Here is an 18,398-nt window from a genome sequence, read left to right as displayed (position 1 = left end):
CACTCATAGAAACTTGGTTTCTGAGAGTTATGATGAAAAGGCTCTTCAAACAACGCCATGAATTGTTTCAAAGGATTTCACAAGGACACGCATCCAAGGACAGGTTCAGAAAAGATGGTCGCTTCAGCACTGCTTTCAAAACAACACAACTCATCTCTCACGTCAGCTCTCTTTGGGTTGAACCACTTAAATCGAATAGGCTATTCAACGTTGACGCATATTCATTTTGTCTCCTCTTTTGAGGGCAGCTGTCATAACAGCGAAATTGGAAATCGATCGAGTAGCGACCGGTGCTAATAGCGTTGTGTCAAAAAAGTGCTAATTGTTGGAGCTGGAAACTGTAAAACATAGAAGACAGGTGAGCTCTCAGAGTGCTTACTGCCTACAAACTGCTAAAGACTGCTCAACCACACACTCACACAGACACTCACAAAGACGCACAGACACACACAATTACAAAGCACTTACAATCCATTTTCAACACCTCACTACTCCAACCTCTCTTATTGACTTTTCATTTCACCCAGAGCTACAAACGCAATACCTCCCAATAGTGAGCTATAAGGCAGCTGAATGTACTGTAGGATAACCAAACGCCAAGCCATGTATATTTACTGTGTTTCATGCATGCACACTCTGTCCTAGAAATTTCTCAAACACAGAAAATAGAATACAATTATATACTGCATATAAAACAAGCAATTAACCCAAAATGTGATGTCTTTCAAATATCAAAATAGGCCTACAATTAATCAAATAAGCAGCAGGCCAGCACACAGCATTATAACCTTATTATTATCAAAATAAATGTTTCCGTGGTAACCTTTTATGATATTAAAGGCCCATTGCAGTCAAAAACGTGATTATTCTGTGTTTTATATATTCTTCCACACTATGAGGTTGAAATAATACTGTGACATTTTGAAAATTATGATAATCCCCTTTTAGTGTAAGAGCTGTTTGAAATTTCTGCCTGTTTTGATGGGATGGAGCTTGCCTGGTGACATCACTAGATGGTAAATTTGTTAATAAACCAATATGAAAGAGAGTTCCAAACCTCTCTGCCAATAACAGCTAGTTTTCACTTTTCCCCTCCCCACTCAGACCACTCCCAGACAGTCCTAGATAAATTATTGCACCTCTGCATTCTGCTCTCACTGTAGAGTTGTAGAGTAGGCTAGGAAGGCCCCTAGTGGCTAAACTCGCTCAGTGAGCACAGGTGTTGTGCGCAATTGTACTGGAAAATCTGTCACATCATTTTTTTTCACTTTCACCTGATTTTTGACAGGCGTTTTCGCATTTATTTGTGTGTCATTTTGAATGCCTGTAAACCCTGGGATATAGTTCGCCCTGCCGACAATTTAGTTAGGTAGGTGGAGAACAAAAAATGTGTTCCAAAAATAGGCAACAATATAGATATGGCGCGCGTCTCTTTTGCGAGCACGAGGAATGCGGCTTTAAATCATGACAGTAGACTCCACACAACTTCGAAAAACGTAGTTTTCCAATTAAACTGTAATATCACTATCGAAACCTAATCGTATGCCTACTAAAACAGCACCATCAGGAGCAAATAAAATGACTATGAATGTTTAATGAACGCAAACATCTATCGATAATAGATATTATTGTACTATTTATTTTATTCGTGTAACCTATCATAGGCCGCAGCCTCCTGCTGTAGAATTTACATTAGCCTATCATACAGTAAACGAATACCCAGATCCCCCAAATCGCTTATATACTAGAATAGTCATAAACATAATTCAAATAACTATTTGTATCCTGTTGTAAATGTGCACGTATGTTTAATTTAATTCAATGAGATTCGTGCGTCCCTCACAAAATAGGCAGGTCTATTCAGAGTAAATTCAATCTCAATAAACTACAGTATTATTTTATTCTCTATACATAACACAAACAACATAAACTAGTCCATAACTACAACTCACGAAATGCACTATACCCTAAGCATAGACATAGTTTGGTGCTCCATTATATTTGACAATAAACAAATACAACAAATCAATCGCATCTCAACATACAATATTTTAAAGGCTTTTGTCGACGACTTCAATCCGCCAACACTGTGCGTGAAAAGTCAAACATCCACAAATTCTCCAATTTTAATGGTCATTTCCGTAGAAGCTTACCTTAACATCATTTTTGCATTTAGTCTTTGAACTCGGTCTCTCCAGTTGTAAACTATTAGAATAGTCGCGAGTTACAATCCAGAATGACAGCAGTATACGATAAATAATCCGTCTACAGATACGCTTCTTTTCCAGTCTGTCGCTCTAATTTCGCCTCTTCCTAGAGTTTTCTTTTCTCGAATGAATGAATGTTCCTCAGTGCAAGAGGCAAACCACCACAGCGAGCAAATGGACCAGAATGTCCAGCAATGAAACCATGTGGTATACTTCCCGTCGCTGTGTGCGTTAGGTCTTCATTATTCAATGTGTCGACACTATGTAGTTCTGTGTGCGGTGCGGCAGGGACGCGTTCTCTCTTGCCTACACTCACACAGACTGCCGGACTCAGGCACAGAAACAGAGAGGGAATGGAAAGGTGACGTCACTCACCAGGATCAACTAACTCCCAGAGCTCAACTTTCTCCCCTTCAGTCCACCAAAGGAATGTTTGAGTTTGGACATCATCACACGTTTTCAGGGAAACATTTTTCATACGTGGTAAAATGGTTGGTAAACTGTTTTCAGATGGTGAAAATGAAGAAGAAAATGTGTGTGTGTGTGTGTGTGAGTGTGAGTGTGAGTGTGACTGTGTGTGTGAGTGTGTGTGAGTGTGAGTGAGTGAGTGAGTGAGTGAGTGAGTGAGTGAGTGAGTGAGTGAGTGAGTGAGAGAGAGAGCGAGCGAGCATTTGTTTTAATTTCTATTTTGGACTTTCAGATTTAATGAATGGATTTAGTTTTATCTGGGGAATTCCACCATTTACTTACACAAGCCACATTCAGTTGAAAAATGTCCAAGAGGAACAATTACAAAAATTGTTCTGATAATGTTTTTGCCCTTAAAGCATCAATAAAGTAATCACTATATGATTGTTTTAAGAAGTAGTGATATTTACTGCTACTCCTAATACTATTATTTATTAATATACCTTTCTAAAGCCAATATCGACTGAAACAAAATTATTAATGTCATATCTTTGTGCATTGTATTCTGCAGTAATCCAAGCCATAACAAAGTAAAGTGTATGCCGGGCCCTGATTTAGAGGCTGAAAATGAATGTCCCAGAGCGACAGATGAATGAGGGTGTTTGGAGAAAACTTGCTGTTACAACTTTCCCAGCCAACTCATTCTCTCTCTCTCTCTCTCTCTCTCTCTCTTTCTTTGTCTCTCTCTCTCTCTCTCTATTTCTTTGTCTCTCTCTCTCTCTCTCTCTCTCTCTCTCTCTCTCTCTCTCTCTCTCTCTCTCTCTCTCTCTCTCTCTCTCTCTCTCTCTCTCTCTCTCTCTCTCTCTCTCTCTCTCTCTCTCTCTCTCTCTCTCTCTCTCTCTCTCATTTAGCAATTAGCATGTTACAGGTTTGATCAGACAGTGAAGTTAAGTTGTGTCTACAAAAGCAATGTTGTACAATTGTTTGAATGTCATTCCAATGATTGATGAAAAAAACACAAGAGCAAAAGCCACGATTAAATGATTAGTCCTTGATGTGTTTTTGTGTTTTTAGGCCTACAGAGTACAGTATGTATTGTATGCATTCTTTGAGATACCACAGCACATAACATGAAACCTTTCTTGGAACATTTGTTGGCATTGCTTGCAATGTACTACAAACACTGCATTACTTAAAATTAAACATACTATAGTGACTAACCTATAGACTAACTCAAGTATACATTATCAGATATATTACATATGTAGGTTACATATGTAGGACCTTCATTTGATCATTCTTTTTGCAGGATAACTTTCCTGCAATGCAGTGTATTTGATTTTTAAAGTTGATTTTCTGAAGTTAGTAATTTCCACTTTTCAGACTTGATTTTCCCTTACGAAAAATGTATCAACCCCTATAAAAATTTCCATGATTTATAATCCACATAGTAATTAAAATGTCCTGTTGCTGAAGGATTAATTTCCTGCTGTAGGAAACTGGCTCAAATTAAGATCCTACATACAGTGGGGAGAAAAAGTATTTAGTCAGCCACCAATTGTGCAAGTTCTCCCACTTAAAAAGATGAGAGAGGCCTGTAATTTTAATCATAGGTACACATCAACTATGACAGACAAAATGAGATTAAAAAAAAAGAAAATCACATTGTAGGATTTTTAATGAATTTATTTGCAAATTATTGTGGAAAATAAGTATTTGGTCAATAACAAAAGTTTCTCAATACTTTGTTATATACCCTTTGTTGGCAATGACACAGGTCAAACGTTTTCTGTAAGTCTTCACAAGGTTTTCACACACTGTTGCTGGTATTTTGGCCCATTCCTCCATGCAGATCTCCTCTGGAGCAGTGATGTTTTGGGGCTGTCGCTGGGCAACACAGACTTTCAACTCCCTCCAAAGATTTTCTATGGGGTTGAGATTTGGAGACTGGCTAGGCCACTCCAGGACCTTGAAATGCTTCTTACGAAGCCACTCCTTCGTTGCCCGGGCGGTGTGTTTGGGATCATTGTCATGCTGAAAGACCCAGCCACGTTTCATCTTCAATGCCCTTGCTGATGGAAGGAGGTTTTCACTCAAAATCTCACGATACATGGCCCCATTCATTCTTTCCTTTACACGGATCAGTCGTCCTGGTCCCTTTGCAGAAAAAACAGCCCCAAAGCATGATGTTTCCACCCCCATGCTTCACAGTAGGTATGGTGTTCTTTGGATGCAACTCAGCATTCTTTGTCCTCCAAACACGACGAGTTGAGTTTTTACCAAAAAGTTCTATTTTGGTTTCATCTGACCATATGACATTCTCCCAATCCTCTTCTGGATCATCCAAATGCACTCTAGCAAACTTCAGACGGGCCTGGACATGTACTGGCTTAAGCAGGGGGACACGTCTGGCACTGCAGGATTTGAGTCCCTGGCGACGTAGTGTGTTACTGATGGTAGGCTTTGTTACTTTGGTCCCAGCTCTCTGCAGGTCATTCACTAGGTCCCCCCGTGTGGTTCTGTGATTTTTGCTCACCGTTCTTGTGATCATTTTGACCCCACGGGGTGAGGTCTTGCGTGGAGCCCCAGATCGAGGGAGATTATCAGTGGTCTTGTATGTCTTCCATTTCCTAATAATTGCTCCCACAGTTGATTTCTTAAAACCAAACTGCTTACCTATTGCAGATTCAGTCTTCCCAGCCTGGTGCAGGTCTACAATTTTGTTTCTGGTGTCCTTTGACAGCTCTTTGGTCTTGGCCATAGTGGAGTTTGGAGTGTGACTGTTTGAGGTTGTGGACAGGTGTCTTTTATACTGATAACAAGTTCAAACAGGTGCCATTAATACAGGTAATGAGTGGAGGACAGAGGAGCCTCTTAAAGAAGACAGAGGAGCCTCTATGTCTGTCATAGTTGACGTGTACCTAATATGAAAATTACAGGCCTCTCTCATCTTTTTAAGTGGGAGAACTTGCACAATTGGTGGCTGACTAAATACTTTTTTCCCCCACTGTATGTACAATGCAAGCTATAACAGCAATACAAGATATGGACGCAATACGTCTACAGCGACCGTTTTCAAGCCCCTTCTCTCTTTGAATATAATTGGATGAGACTAGTTAGTAGATTTACAATCCCGTTCTGGGTCTAACCTTGTGCTTTTTCTGTTCTTGGCACAGTCAAGGGGTGTAATACGGCAGGATATTGTTGATAAATGAGGGCAAGGGTGGGATTTATCAAGATAACTCATTACCTATAATGGGTGAACTTTGTCATGTAGGACTAGACGGTGAGAGTCCATAAACCAACTGTCCTTCAATAAGATGGATTCAAGACCAAGGCAATCCAGATGCTTGGCTGTGATACAGTATTTCTCTCCTTTTGAACGAGAGAAGTCAAGTATGTTCCCTATTACGTCTGGCGATGTAGTGAACGTTGAAGTTCCTAGGGTGACACCACATCTGGAGCAGATGGTGAATATCATAAGCTGAACAATGTTACAAGGACATTAACATTAACTCAATAGTGTGCCTATATGTATTATTCTGATGCTATATACATCCTATGTACTCATCATTTTTTAACAAGTTTTAGTCATTTAGCAGACGCTGATATCCACAGCGACTTACAGTAGTTATGTTTTGTATTTGTCCCCTGTGGGAATTGAACCCACAACGCTGGCGTTGTAAGTGCCATGTTCTATCAACATGTATTGTACCTACATTACTGTATATAAAGTGGGAAACCCCTCCACCCACTATGGAGTCACCACCACATGCTGTATGTTAACAACAACAACAGCAACAAAAATAAATCAAGAGAGCCGCACACTCTATATATAAACTCCCAGTAATGTACCCGTCAGCTGTATGTTGTCCATGTCGTCGTTCAGCCACGACTCGGTGAAACATAACATATTACAGTTTTTAATGTCCCGTTGGTAGGATAACCGTAATATTAGGTAATCTAATTTATTTTCAAATGATTGAACATTGGCTAATAGGATTGATGGAAGAGGCAGTTTACTCGCTCTCCGTCGGATCCTTACAAGGCACCCCGACCTACGTCCACGATATCTCCGTCTCTTTCTCCTGCGAATGATGGGGATTTGGGCCTTGTCGGGTGTCTGTAGGATATCCTTCGCGTCCGACTCGTTGAAGAAAAAATATTTGTCCAATACGAGGTGAGTAATCGCTGTCCTGATATCCAGAAGCTCTTTTTGGTTATAAGAGAGGATGGCAGAAACATTATGTACAGAATAAATTATAAATAACGCAAAAAAATACACATAATATTACAATTGGTTAGAGGGCTGTAAAACGACAGCCATCTTCTCTGGCGCCATCAAAAGTATCTTCAGGGTAATGTCATGAATGCTTGAACCAGGTTATTTAGACAAACAGTGCTACAACAGCAACAAAGAGATCAGTGTCAACCTTTCAACCCCACCGTGGTTCAGTAGATCTTTGGAGACCATGACTAATCACAAAAACACTGACAAGCTTTTGAATATCATCATTTATGGGAGGTGCCTTTGATATGCATTATTGGATACATCATCAAGTCCTATAATGCCAATTGGTGCCTTTGATTACCTACAATTGAACATAAGGATGATCTGAACTGGTAGTCATGATTATTTTTTATTTTTTTTACACAGCAAATATATTATAGTTTTGTTGATTTTATTAATCCAAATGACGTATTCATATTGGCAACACTTTTCAATTATGTATCCGTTCAGGGGGTTGCAACAGTTCATACATAATATATAGACAGTTAATTGTCATTAATGAACAGCTGTAACTCATTGGTTGAAACAGTGTTACTGTCATTTTGGTGCTTGCTAAATAATGGGCTTAGAGACAGTGGGGATAGAATGTACTGAATGACAGCCACTTTATCAGAGGGTACAAGTCAATCTGGGGCTTGCATGGCACCAGCCTCCTACCACAGTGGTCTCTCTCTGAGCCATGAACCAGACTATATGACAGCTGTCATGCCGCAAATCAATGTTAAGACTTGGACAAGACTTCTCCTTTACTGGGGTAGTGTTTATCTCAGCAAGGATAAACTACCTCTTAAAGCTCCAATTTGTTGTTGTGTGAGTTCACATTGTCTAGCGCAGAAAAAAGTTGGATACCAAATCGATTTCCTTGTTACACGAGTTAGATAGAGAGTTAAAGGAGCTACTCAGCGATACAATCATGGAGTTTCAACAAAGGCACACCAGCACATACTGTATTTAGTTGTATTACGATTGGGCATTTAATCAGGCTTTGGATCAATTAATCATGTACAGTAGGAATGAATTGTCCATTATTTCTCAATGAGTATTTTTGGTCCAATTTATGAGTAGAATTTCCAATTAATTACCAGAATCGATTGAGTTAAAATGGATTGACACAACCCCTGAATGATCTTCTAATATCTGTATTATGGGCGAATCAATACCTATATACAGTAGGCCTAACAGGGAGTTCTAACAGACGTCATATAGTGAGACCATGCAAGAATATCCAATAGTTGCATTTTTTCCCCATCCTTATACAGAACCCTAAGTTACAGGCCAGGCCTGTGTATCCTTGCCAAGGTGCGTGCCTTTATAGATGAGCCTACAGTAAGTCTCGTCATTACTCTCTGTTTGTGCATCTCGGGGGACAACACTGTCTATAACCCAGGGGTAGAGCAACAGAACTTGTATCCCCACCAAAAACAACTTTCATTCAATTCCTTAGAGTTGATCCACCCTCACCACAATGCGCCGTTAAAACCCTCCCCATTCCAATCAAGTAAACCAGTCATCGTAAAATGAATTCCCTCCCATCAAGCTATTGCCTCTCACTCTTCGGATAACAATCTCCTAAGCGGATAAATGTAATCCGACGTGTCGAGACGACGGACGAGATTGACTTGTAAATGGCCAAGCACAACAATTCAGCTAAATGCCGAAGGTGACAACCAACCACCAAGGTGAAATTACAGACAACACCCCAAAGGCATGACAACGTACACCAATCACCCAACAAAACCCCAGTGTGAATCTCAGCCAAGATACCCAATATGTCTCTCTCAGAATGTCTCAGAATGTGTCAGCGTTGATGGATGGTGAAGCGTATAGTCTTACTTAATGGTCAATGAACAGTTTGTCGAGATTGGATCACTTAATGGTTGCTGAGTTCATGATACCAAAAATACAAAGAAGAGGGTTATGAGACTTTGTTTGGAGCTGTTGCTAAGTTTGCCCTCGAAACTCGAAAAATATGGATTGCAATGATTACATTTAATTTGGGTTGAGTTCTGAAGTTGATATATTGACTTGAAGCCAAGCAGCCCTATCGTTAAATCTGACACAATCAGTAATATTGTTTTACTTTTTATAGCTATGCCCCCAACTGTATTGGAACAAATCTGTACTGAATTTGAACCAGATAGAAATTTATGTTTTCAGCTGCCCTAGTTCTACTGTATATGAACTTGGTTGTGTTCAGTTCTACTAACACATTCTACCTTGACATGTGAGTAACAACTAATCTTCTCCAGCAATGCATTCGCAGTGACCTATTTTTGTCAAAGGCATATGGTCATAGTCAGCAACCTGCTCCTTACAGTAAAGTATGCAGAGTCATCATTATTAGACAATGCTTTATTACAAAAGATCCATCACACTTCGCGATCGCGAAAGGCGCTGAAAGAGCTCCGAGCTCTGTTCGGGCTTAATGTGGATTCAGGATGTCTTGTGATGGGCTTGAAAGGCAATCAGATTCCATTAGAGCTGAATTGGGTTAATGTGGAAGCGTGGCTTGCAGCGGCCGTGCAGTCTGAGTGTTCTGACAGTTCCTGTCTGCTGAAGAATATTGTCTTCTCTTTGACAGGAGAGGGAGAGAGACTACGGAGAGAGAGAGAGAACCAAGTCCCAAGAAAGGATTCAGCGGACTGGGGATACGGTGCAGATCTGCATTGGTTGATGTGGTGGTATGGATGTGTGTGTGTTTGTGTGTGTGTGTGAGGCTTTGTCACGGTCTGTGTGTGTGTGTGTGACAATATTCTTCTGTGTGGGTGTGTAAGGCTGTGTCAGGATGTGTGTGTGCCTGTGGATTCATGCCAGCACACGGAGTGCATGACAGGTCGGCACACAAACTCTGTGATGACGGGATTGGAACAGAGAGGGTGATGGGAATAGGGGAGTGGATGAGAGAGGAGATGAAGGAGAGAGTGGTGTGGTGGAGTGTCTGGTGAAGGGCTATGTGTAGGCTGGGCCTATGGAGGTTCTACAGCATAATTATGACACTATTCAATCTACTTATATCGTCCTTTGTCTTTTGCACTCTTTCAGTCACTCACTTCCTCTCCAACTCAGATCTTTCCCACACTCATCGTCAATCTCCACCCATCACTCTTACTTACCTTTTCTCTTTCCATCTCTATCTTCCCCTGCCTGTCTCTTCCTCTCTCTCTCTCCCCAGCTCTCTTATCTCCTCTCTCCTTCTCTACTCGTGCCTCTTGCTAACTTCTCAGACTCACTCCCTCTCTCCATCACTCCCCCTTTTCTCTCTCCTATACCTTCTCTCTATCTCTACCCCTCTCTCTCCACTCCTCCACTCTACTCTCTCCCTCTCTACCCATTCCCCTCCCCTCCTGAAAGCTGACTCTGTCACGATGTGACCCTCCCATGCTCTCTCTCTCTCTCTCTCTCTCTGTGTGTGGACATAGCCAGGCTCTCACCTCTCACCGTGCGGCAACAGGCATTTACCAACTCTCCTGGCGTGGCCTATTGATCACGGACATTGTGTCTGCCCGGGTCCTCCATTTTACAGTTCAGTGTCCATGAAACGACGCTTTCGCCGGCCCGATCCGTCACCCCCCCGCACAAAGTGGAGAGCCTACCGTCAGACTCCCCAATATCACCAGCGCCACTATATCAATTTCACACCTTCGATGCCCCTCTATGGAGGGGGGTGGTGGGAGAGGGATTGAGGGAGGATTGATGGGAGAGTGTTTGAGAGAGTAAACATGAAGTTTGAAGTTTGGGGAGTGATGTGGGTTCTGCACAAACAAACAGGGTGTCATGTCCATTGAAGTAAGGGACAGTGCAAGGTCATCGATGCTATACATGGATTTAGATGATTATTGTTATGTAATGAATAGTTAATGATCATTCTGCGTTCTCATTTTGATAAGGTTGAAAAATCAAATATTAATGTTGTTTTGTAACTAGGAATATGGTTGAACTTTGTACAGCTGTAGGATCTTAATTTGAGCCAGTTTGCTACATCAGGAAAATAATCCTGCAGCAACAAGAAATGTGAATTATAATGCAGATTATAATTCATGGAAACCTTTTGTAGGGGTTCATACATTTTTCAGGTCTGACATTTTAAAGTGGAAGTTACAAACCTTAGAAGCCTTTTTAAACCTCAAATACACTACAAGTTTGTATTTCCTGAAGTGCAGCAAAATTCTCAGCAACAGAAGAGTGATCAAATTAAGATCATACATCTGTATACACTGAGTGTACAAAACATTAAGAACACCTTCCTGATATTGAGTGTTAAATCCTTTGTAGTATCTTAAACAGTCTAGACATGCTGATTGTTGCAGAAAGTGTGATAGAGGGAACTTGGCCCTAAGATTTTGCTGATGTGGCAAAATGGTGTACTCTACTGTGCTGGAAACATCTGGAAAGCATTACTAAATTCCTGGAAAAGAGGATATGTAATGGCCAGGGATTGGATGTTAGAATCACGCCATGCTCTGGCCATGTACGATATAAAACCATGTCTTGAACAATAGAAGGGAGAACAGCAAAATACTGATTGGCTGTGCTGTCTCACAGATATCTGCAGAATCTGTCAAATTCTGATGCTGGAACCTTTGTTATAATAAACCTTTGAAAACAGAGTACAGTGTCGGCGGATTCCTTTATCATCACAAGCATGGACCAGCAAAAGTGTTTCTTTTAGGCACTACATTAATGGCGACGAGGTTTTTGTTTTATTGTTCTTTGGGACGTGCTATGTCTCTTCTTTGCATTCCATTCCTGGGCTACAAAACGACTACCGCTCAAAGAAGCCGGCAAAAATAAGGTGAGTTTAATCCCTTACATTGGACGCTGGCCGTTTTGTGAGTCCAGAGAGTGTGTGCGTTAGAGATGTACCGTTAAATTACTTATGCGTGCATTTTGCTGGTTCTTTTTGCTGTGTGGTAGGAGTTCCGTTCTAAATTTTCTGAATTAGTTTGCGTTGAGAACAACGCAAACAGTGGGGAGTGTCTGTAGGGCACACCGATTTGGACACACATATTTTGCCTTGAATAAAAGTGAAAGGAGTGTCCAATGAAAGGCTTAGAGGATAACGCGTGATATGAGTCAACAGTATACTTTTAGGGCGCCGTTAATTTAAGGAAGCCCTTGTGAGACCAAGGCATCCATATGATGGCCGTAAAACCAGGGGAGTTGTTAGATTGACTCTCTGGTCTGTTCTGGGAACAGTGAGTTTGTACGACATATATTAAATTGTATGTAACCTCTTGGAATATAGTTGACGAATTGTATATCCAATGTCGCCTCTCATTTAATGTCGTCAACTTAAGGTAGCAGAAATTTAGCAAAACAATTTAAAAGACAAAGAAACGGCGATAGGCATGCCTTGTGCGAACGGATCCTGTATGTGACAGAAACGTAGCCTGTGTGTGTGTGTGTGTGTGTTTGGGTGAAACGGAGTGAGTTTGGCTGCGTGCTTGATGACTTCCAGATGTGTGTCGACTAAGGTTTTGAGCAGAGTTTTTAGTCTCTTGTAAATAAATGTGTTAGGTATCTTGGGTTTCAAAAGTTAAGCCCCTAGAGTAAAAAGTTAAAACCCCTACAACACGGTTAAGGTTAAATATCTTATGAGTCTCTGTTTGTGAGAACGTTTGTAATTCTTAAACTATATAAACTATGAGCCCCCTGGAAGGACTATAAGTTTAAAGATCTTGTGAGTCTCTATAAAAAGAGAACGTTTACTAACGAATCATGAGCCTACAGGGAGGACTTTTTAAGAGTGTATGGAGATGTTTTGTAATTGATAACAGCATAACTATAAATCTGCAGATAAGTGAAAGATAACAAGCTTGGTAGTGGGTTTGTGTTCTGTGTTCTGTATGTTCTATGTGTTCAGTTTGTGAGCTCTGTTAAAGTCTTAAGTGTTATTGTCTATGGGAGGAGAGAACGGAGCAACAGTCTGCTCTGTCCGCTCCTTCCACTCTGAAATCACATCGGTGACTGAACTGCGCACGCGTAGGATTCATGAGTTAGCCACTCCCCTGCACTGAACTGGAGAGAGAACGGGAGAGTCCGTTTTCAGTGCAGACAAAAACAAAACGGGAGGGGGAATTTTGCACACAAGTGAAATCTTCTCTTGAATTAACTATTGCTTGACTGTAAAACTGTTTGGTTGATAATCGGTTGAGTTGGTGAATGACAGATATATTGACGGATTAATAATAATAATAATAAAATAAATGAATAAAATAAAATGTTATTGAGCTATTTATAATATTCCTGAGTTAAGCTGTTTGCTTATTTCTTAGCGTGAATGTGGAAAAAGTATAAACTAAACTCTTCTTTGTTCTTTTGCCTTTCTGTCATACGAGAGACGAGAAGGAGGAGACAGAGAGAGAGGGAGAAAGAGGAGGGGCTGACATCAACTGACACCAGTGACGGCAACCCAGTCCAAATCAAGGCCAGTGCTGTCATTATTCACAAATCTACTTTCCCTTACAGGATATAATTGATACATTGTGTTTACATAGAATATTTCATGTTGTGACCATTTCGCAAGAGCTTGGCAACAGACTGATGAATTTATGTAATTGATAATTGCACATTACAGTTTCCGTGAATGACTTGTTTTGATTAGAGTTGTCTTGGAAATCCAGCATTAACATTATTCTGTAAAATTAAAGTAATTAGGTACTTATTAAGTAATTGGGTTGTGAGTTGGTACAGATCTTTTATTTTTTTAATTGCTCTGGAGTTGACTACTTTCCTTTACCTTTCCTGATCGGATGTGGTAAGACTGCCACCAATCAATAATTTGGTAAAATAGAATTCACAAACAAATTGATATATTGATTGAATTGATGGATTGAATTGGTTGATTTAGTTGGTTGGTTGATTGATTGATTTAGTTAATTGGTTGATTGATGTGGTTAATTAATTAATTGATTGATTGATTTAGTTAATTGGTTGATTGATGTGGTTAATTGATTAATTGATTGATTGATTTATTGATTGAATTGGTTGATTGATTTTATTTTTAATTAATTAATTGATTGATTGATTTATTGATTGAATTGGTTGATTGATTTTATTTTTAATTAATTGATTGATTGATTTGGTTTAATTAGTTGATTGATTGATTTCATTGGTAATCGATTCATTGATTGATTGATTGGTAATTGATTGATTGATTTGGTTTAATTAGTTGATTGATTGATTTCATTGGTGATCGATTGATTGATTGATTTATTAGTGATTGATTGATTGGTTAATTGATTGATTGGATTAATTGATTAAATATTTTTAATTAAAAAAAAAAAAAAAAAAAAAAAAAGGAGGGAAACAACAGGGACACACATAACATAGTCATTACAATGGGGAAAAAGGACATCAAAACTACAAAAGCAATTACTCCTCTTCATGTAGTACAGAATAGTAATCCTCTAGTTAATGGTATAGCAAAACTATCTGAGAAATGGAATAAACGTTGGCCTGACATTGAACAACCATGGCCATTGGAAGGCACTTTTAATCCAGACGTCATCAAGATAATGCAAGTGCTTGTATCCACGTATAAGGCAGAACAAAAGAAGGGGAAGAAGGGAAAACTTCGCAAAGAAAAAAGACAAAGAGAGCTGGATGTTCTGAAGCTGTTTGAAAATGAAGGACAAAAACTGATAAAAGATACAAAAGACAGGAGAGACAGAGATACAGAGAAAATGGCAAAAGAGGTGAAGGTGACAGAAAAACTGATTGCAGAAGTCAATACACCTTTCTCATATATGGATTCAGCAAAAACACCCCCACCTTATGAGAAAGAAGCCAAGTTTAAGGACGTTTATCCTCAGCTTCCAGTGATCATTCAGGAAGGTGATTATTGCATCAGAGATGAGGATGAACGAATAATAGAGAGAGGACAAGCAGAAACGACCATAAAGATGAATCCAAACTCCAAAGGCAGGAAAACAACGAGATGTCTGGAAACTAAGGGTAGAGTGAGATCAAGGAGGATGGAACTTGATGATGACGATGATGATGATGATGATCAGAGTGATTCAGAAGAGATCATGGGTGGATATGACCCTGTCATCAGACAGAGGTTGGCCAGAGCGGAAAGAAGGGGTGATGGAAGTTGGAAGAAGAAGAATACAAGCGATTCAAGCCCTGATGAAAATGAAGATGGAGACAGCGATGAAGATTTGGAGACTAAAGGTGCTTCATATTCAAGAGGATTTTATCCTCCAATGACTAACACAGAAGAAGTACAAAGAGATATAGACCGATGCGTATCATTCCTGCATAAGGCCAATAATTTAGAAGAAGTAAAAGAACTAGAAGAACGACTCGAGAAGCTGAAGATGAAGGAAAGGAAGCTGCTGAGAAAAGAATCCCAAAAATCTGAGAAGAGATATACATTGAGGCCAAGGAAAGATGGCACTAGTAAGAAAATTATGCCGGTGATCATTCGAGGACAAAACCTAGAATATAAGCCTTTGCAGAATACCGATATGTCAGATATACTTGAGAAGCTGCCTACTCTTCAAGATGGAGCATATCCTTGGATTTCAAAGTTGGAAGAAATTACGGTGGGAACACAGTCTGCCATAGGAGACATCAAGAGACTTTTGGCTAATCTCCTTGGGATTCCAGGCATGGAAGAAATTTTTCAGAGAGCTGGACTTCATAGATATGTGGGGACTGCAGTGAACGATCCTGAATTGTTGGCTGCAAGTAGGAATCGGCTGTGGAGAGCACTGAAGGATACGTTTCCAACAAATGTGCATCCTGACAACATTCTGATTGACCCACTAGGACAACAAGAAAATCCAAGAGCCTACGTGTCAAGAGTTCATCAAGTGTGGAGAAATATTACCGGAAATGATCCAGATGTGAGTCAAATTGAGCAGTCAATCTTGAGAGCTAAACTACAGATGGGACTGCCCTTACCGGTAAGGAGCAAACTGGCAGAAGTGGTTGGACTTGGGAGCATGACAAAAGGTGTCTATACAGATCATATAGCCCATCAAGTGGATCTGTACCGGAAAAAGGAACACAACCAGAAAGAACAGGACCAAGAAACTCTCAGAAAACTCAATCAAATACAACTGGTTGAGAAGAAGAAGGAGAAGAGAAGCTTTGGTTATGCAGAATCAGTGTGAACCAAATCAACAATCACTGCTACAGTTTCAACTGAACAAGGTCAAATGCAACTGTACCAGCCACAACTAGTGGTACAAGTTGTTTCATATCCATAGATAGTTTCTGGAAAGAAATAATTTCAGAGGAAGATACAGGAGCAAGTGAAGATCATCTGGAGGACAGGTGAACCCTTTAGAGGAAAGGAGCAAGAATTCTAGAGGTGCCCAGAAGATCCGAAAGGAGGAGTTTCAACTGATAGCACCGATTAGAGAAGAAGAGAAAAAGATCCAACAATGGAAGTGAAAATAAACAATGGACTATGGGAAGTAATGATGGATAGCAGAAAGGCTTTTATCTGTGTTCAGCCTGAAGAGGTTACACATCTCACTATGTCAAATCAACTAATTATGAGAAGGATTTGGAGGAGTGAAAATCAGCGATTTCTGAAAATGATGATTTTGGCTCAAGGACAAGGAGAGTCATAAGCTATACGGAAGATAAATGAATGTGTTTGAAGTGTGAAGATGGATTGAGAATCTATGGAAGAAGAGATGTTGAAAAAAAAAAAAAAAAAAAGTTCAAGAACGTTTGTGATATCAAAGTAGTACTGATATTGGATTTGTGAAATCAGCCCAATTGAGGTGAAAGTTGAGGAGGAAGACCTCCTTGGAAGAATCAGTATCCATTGAAAGATGAAGCAAGTCAAGGGATTGAACCATAAATTGAAGGACTTTCGAAAGCAAGTGTTTTGAAGACAATAGAAAAAATCGTTAGAGTAGCACTCAATTATTGTTTTGGAGAAACCATGATGATTTAGGAAGCTATGGGTTAGCTAATGTTGTAAAAGGGGAGATTAGGATAAAGATCATAAAGGAGTAGAGTTTTTGGGAACCATATTTTCTTGAATAGATTGACTATGTCATAGGTAGGTGCATAATCTGTCTGAAAAATAATGTGTGACTGTTATTCTTGGTTACATTCATATACCAAGTGGTGCATAAGATGTTCAACTAAGCTAAAACATGCTCAGTCGGTTGCAGAGTTATTGTGTAAAGAAGTCATCAGCAGGTGGGAATTTCCCGATTTAATATACTCAGAAAATGGGAAAGAGTTTTGTGAATAAATCAGTGAAATGGTTTTTGAAAAATTAGAGAAAGAAAAAATTGGAAAAAGTCAGACTAAAATGTTATGAAAACTAGGGTTGAAATAACTCTAGGAAATTTGGAATATCTAATTGTGGGATGATTATATTATTGTGATGAATCAAAGGGGGGAAATGGAATTCATATCATTTTTGGAATTCTTATATTATTGTTGACATTGATGTTTTAATTTGCATATGTTGTTTTGCAAAAGATACTGTTTGGTATTTTCTTTTCTTCCAGAAGCATATGGGGGAATATGTAGAGGGACTCAAATACTCAAACATGGACAATATGAATGGACTGGAGGAAGTGGAACAAGGAAGGAGTGGAAATGTTCCGATTCCATCATCAACGTCGCATTGAAAGACGACACTGTGGAGGAAATGAAGTGTTGTGGACTACATTCCAGTGTTATATTCTTTCTGTATTAATTTTTGAAGAATTATGTTTTCTGTGTTGGGTACATGTGGGGACCTCAGATGTTTTTGTTTATTTCGTTGAAGTTTAGGGATATGGGGTCTAGGCAAGGACAGAGAGAATCCACAGGAGGGTCCGATGGGTCGACCAGCCTGAATGTGGACATTTTGATTGTATTTTGTTTGCTGGGGTTTTCATATGTATTCAATTGCATCATAGCTTAAAATGTATTCATGAAGATGTGTGAATTGATCTGGAGTACTTAGGTGGTCGCCTAGGGCAGAGGGGCCGTGAGAGAATTTTCCTGTCTTGACTGACTGATGGATATTTGGAATGAAAGCTGCCAGACAGGTTTTTCGCTCTTACACTCCATGACAATTTATTTACACTCCATGACAATTTACTTACACTCCATGACAATTTATTTACACTCCATGACAATTTACTTACACTCCATGACAATTTATTTACACTCCATGACAATTTATTTACACTCCATGACAATTTACTTACACTCCATGACAATTTATTTACACTCCATAATAATGTATTTACACTACATACAAAAATGTGTCTATATAAACATGTGTTTAATCTCCATTAATTTTGGTTTATTGTTAAAGTTACTCAAGAGCAAGAATTGTTATTTGTCATAATCCTATTCTTTTTGTTTTCGAGACTTAATTAGTCTCGAAGGGGGGAATATGTAGTATCTTAAACAGTCTAGAAATGCTGATTGTTGCAGAAAGTGTGATAGAGGGAACTTGGCCCTAAGATTTTGCTGATGTGGCAAAATGGTGTACTCTACTGTGCTGGAAACATCTG

At 39.5% G+C, this 18,398-nt stretch overlaps 1 protein-coding gene across 30 annotated transcripts in view; it reads right to left on the bottom strand.

Moving 5' to 3' along the window:
• Positions 1-18,398, bottom strand: part of LOC121572096 (receptor-type tyrosine-protein phosphatase delta-like) — a 668,511-nt gene that overhangs the window by 203,201 nt on the left and 446,912 nt on the right. The window contains exon 1 of one of the 30 annotated variants that reach the window (XM_045221720.1): positions 2,154-2,537. The exons of the other annotated variants lie outside the window; for them this stretch is intronic. The gene's annotated coding sequence lies outside the window, so the exon portion shown is untranslated. Of the gene's footprint in view, positions 1-2,153; positions 2,538-18,398 lie in introns of those variants that run through there. 30 annotated transcript variants of the gene reach the window in all.

Source organism: Coregonus clupeaformis, chromosome 8 (assembly GCF_020615455.1).
Source record: "Coregonus clupeaformis isolate EN_2021a chromosome 8, ASM2061545v1, whole genome shotgun sequence".
Classification (NCBI taxonomy): Eukaryota; Metazoa; Chordata; class Actinopteri; order Salmoniformes; family Salmonidae; genus Coregonus; species Coregonus clupeaformis.
This window is presented reverse-complemented; position numbering and strand designations above follow the sequence as displayed.